Here is a 3851-nt window from a genome sequence, read left to right as displayed (position 1 = left end):
TCAGTCTCAAAACAGTTTGAACAGTCTGATGGTTCTCAGTTTATATCTGTTTACAACTTCTTTGGCACTCTACATGACCCCAAGGATATTTAAAGTTATTATTGGTATAATTCATATCTTAAAATGAAAATAGTAAAAATAAAAAATAAATTGGCTGCTTGGCTCAGGGCCATTTTAACACTCCGTTACAATTGCCCCCAACCTTAGCAGTCAAACTCAAGAGAGTTGTGACATTTATCCAACATGGTGATGAACATTATGCTAGTTTGAAATATTGGACAGTACAAAGTTCACCTCTAAAAAGCAAACATTTGCTTATAAAACGAGCAAATTTAGATATTTGGCAAAAACCTTTCTAGTAGGGAGAGAACCTAAACAGGTATGTACTGAGTGAGTTTCATTACTCTAGCTTATTTCTGTTTGGAGAAATTCAAGTTGTTACAATTTCCACCAGTCTCCCCTACACAGTTTTGATTCAAGCGATATGCCCAACACGAACCAGGCTGTGCTGGCTCTGATATTTTATTTTCACATGGTCCTTTCCAGCATGGCTCAAGCAACTCTGGTGGATGCGTACCCAGGCCAGTCCAGTACAGCTCAGCCCTATGGTGCGAATCAGGCTAGTATACGTAATGCTCTAGTGCTGCCTGTTTCAATGGAGCTGTGGATTTTTGCCAAGCGGTTTCTGATCGTAGTGCCTCTGTGCTTCATTGATTAATTATAGTCATTAGAGGTTAGAAAGTCACCTCAACTGGCGTTAGGGGTGAAAATCACTGCCCGATTAAAATTAATCAGAATGGAAGCCTGCAGGAGGCCAGCCAGGGCTCCAGAGGATAAAGATAGGCTGGCTGCTGAGACCTGGTTAGAGAAAAGCACTATGATTTAAGACAAAGTCAACAGCTGCTGCTATGGAAAAGAAAGGACTATTTTTTTCATTTTATGTCCTTTTATTATTTAAAAATACAGCACAAAAATGACACACAAAGAAAAATTTAAAACAGGTTTGATCACACAATGTGCAAACAAACCCCCGAAAGAAAAATATTAATACAATATTAGTACACTTCTTTTAAAAGCTACAGTAAATATCATGTTAGTAGTTCTTATCATTAATTTCCAGAGTTGAGAGGGACTATACAATATGACTCTGTACAGTTTGTCAGCAGTTGAAGGTCTATTCTACTAAAATACTATATTATATATATATATATATTTGGGCCCCCTCCAGACATTCAGACACACACACACACACACACACACACACTCAGTTCCCTGGGCTTGGAGAGAACTGACAGCTTTTCCACCTTGGGGTAGTGCATGGGGTGGGTTTTACTTCACATCCTGCCTCGGTGCAGCAGGAGGATGTGGCTGCTGTCCCATGGGTGTGAAGTTACACCTGCCACAATGAGGAGAGGCACGGGACTATTGTATAATTCAGGAAAGTGCTCAACACCCATCACCTCCACTTCATCCAACCCAAATCTACCACATTCTATCCACACACAGAACGGGCTCTGTTACAATAACCATACTAGTATACTATTTAGAATCTGGACACACACACATCCATGTCAAACTTATACAATCCATAACATGGCTGATCCATCAAATAATCATTCATATTCATTCTAACTAAGATGCTAATGTGGATCCTGAAACAGAGCTATAGTACCCAGCTGAATGAGCAGGCTTTCACCCTCTACTGTTATTGATAACACCCAGCGATCATGTTTTAGATACACATTAACCAAGCAAAGTACTGCAGAGCATCATTATACATACAGAGCACTAGAGTAAGTGTGGTGGGATAAGTTCTAGAGATCATGTCACATTTACAACCAAAGCCTTCATACAAATAAAACAACAAATTAAATAATGAATTAAAAAAGAAGCAACAACTGTATGAGTCAATGTTTGGGAAATGTTTTAAAACATTGCAACAGTTTAAATACAGAGCTAATGTAAACTGCGATGCAGTATTACACAGGATCCGGAACCATGTAAAGTGGACTGGTTATTATGCCCGATGTAGGCCTGGTACTACAGGTCCATTATAGCCAAACTATAAGTACTGAAGCCAACTCTTGTGCCAAGCACCATACATGGAAATGATAGTTGGCTACAAAACATACATGTATGGCGCACATCAACAATAAAAGGCAAGCACACAACCAGGGAGGTGTCTGTGTCCACTGAGACATAGACATCTACTTAGGGGCCTGTGGCTACAACAGTATGTGTGTGTGATACAAGTCAGTACAGACAAGGCACAGTGATGTCAATCACAGAAACAAGTCATCTGGGCTGAGCAGAAGCACTGGGGCTGTGAGTAAGACTGGGACCAGCCTGTTGTGACTGACTGCGTGATAGAGCTAGGGTACAGCATGGGAACCCTAGAGAACAGTTACTGTACTGTAGGTGCAGCCTAAACCTGTGAACACCTGTGACTCAGTATTCTAATGTTTACTTCTTCCCCTTAACACTCACTTCCTTCCATATATCACGTAACATACTTACTAACATACTGTAACATACATGTACATCCTTCATTTAACCATCACAAATGGTAGTGCATGAACGAACCACTAAACTTAATAATGACCATTGAAAGAGGTGGTTCATTGCGATATTGAATCCTAGGTATGCGGTTCCAAATCCAGAACGTTTTCTGGGAACGACTGTGGGGAGACCTTTTGGTTGTATGGTTAAACAACAGAGAGGGTTAACAATAGCGAACAGTGTAACCACGGTAATCCTGCTAATACGAAATGTGTGTTGGGGGAGGGGTGTACTGGTGGGGTGAGAAGGGTTGGGGGCCTGAGCTGGTGGCAGTCAAACACAATCAAATATGATTGTTCAGTGAAGCCACACACCCCTATTCTCTAACACACTGCCTGTTCTAGGAACTTGTAGAGAGGGGCGGGAGAAAGGGAGAAGATGGGGTGTAAGCCTGGCAAAGAAACAACAATCCACCAATCACAAGATGGGGTGGCTTAACTCTTCCCCCCGTGTCGTTGACCAACCCTGATCGTCCATCCCTCCCAGCCCAAGCTGGACCATTCAAATGGTCAACTGCTCTCAAGGCTGGCAAACATGCCCATTACATCAGCCAGTCCAACCAGTGGAATGAACATCTTTATAAAGGTAACCACATGATAACAAACTAATTTGAAAAGCAGAAATCTTGAATCCCTTCAGCAACCCCTATTCTTAAAATAGATTAAACAAATGTGTGTGTGGAAGGGTTATTGTCAAATATGCAAAATATTTTAAAAAATGTTACTGAGAGATTTGACATAAACCTTTGTCTGATTATATTTTTGGCATTTCATCCAAAGACTGTGGAGTAGGACTGTACATTTCCTCCGCCCAGAAACACATCAATACAACTGTCATACTTTCACAGTACAAACCCACCATAGGCCAATCAGAGACCTTGGTTTGCTCTGCACACATCTCTAGGGACCGGGCCAGCTAGATTAAAAAGCACCATGCATTCAACTATGTATAAAGCAACCTTTCTGAATTGACCATTAAAATGTAGCTAGCCACCCTAGTATTTTTGTGTCTGCTTATCAGAAAGATCTGGAAGTAAAATTCATAAAAGGATCTGTTGTTTTTTGCCTTCAGTAAATAGTTCATAGTGGGCCTGATGTGATATGGTACAGTACTGCATCTCTTTTCTCCTCAGTACGGCACCACAGCTGATGAGGGGTGGTGGAGGACAAAAAATCAGTCAGCCCAGTCACCCCACCTCCTCTCTGGCTAGTGTCCACCAGTCCCACCCCTCCATCTCTCCAATTGCCAGACCAACCCCCCACTTCCTCTCTGGCTAGTGTACCCCAGTCCCA

The sequence above is a fragment of the Oncorhynchus tshawytscha genome, linkage group LG09 (genome assembly GCF_018296145.1).
Source record: "Oncorhynchus tshawytscha isolate Ot180627B linkage group LG09, Otsh_v2.0, whole genome shotgun sequence".
NCBI classification, from domain to species: Eukaryota; Metazoa; Chordata; class Actinopteri; order Salmoniformes; family Salmonidae; genus Oncorhynchus; species Oncorhynchus tshawytscha.
This window is presented reverse-complemented; position numbering follows the sequence as displayed.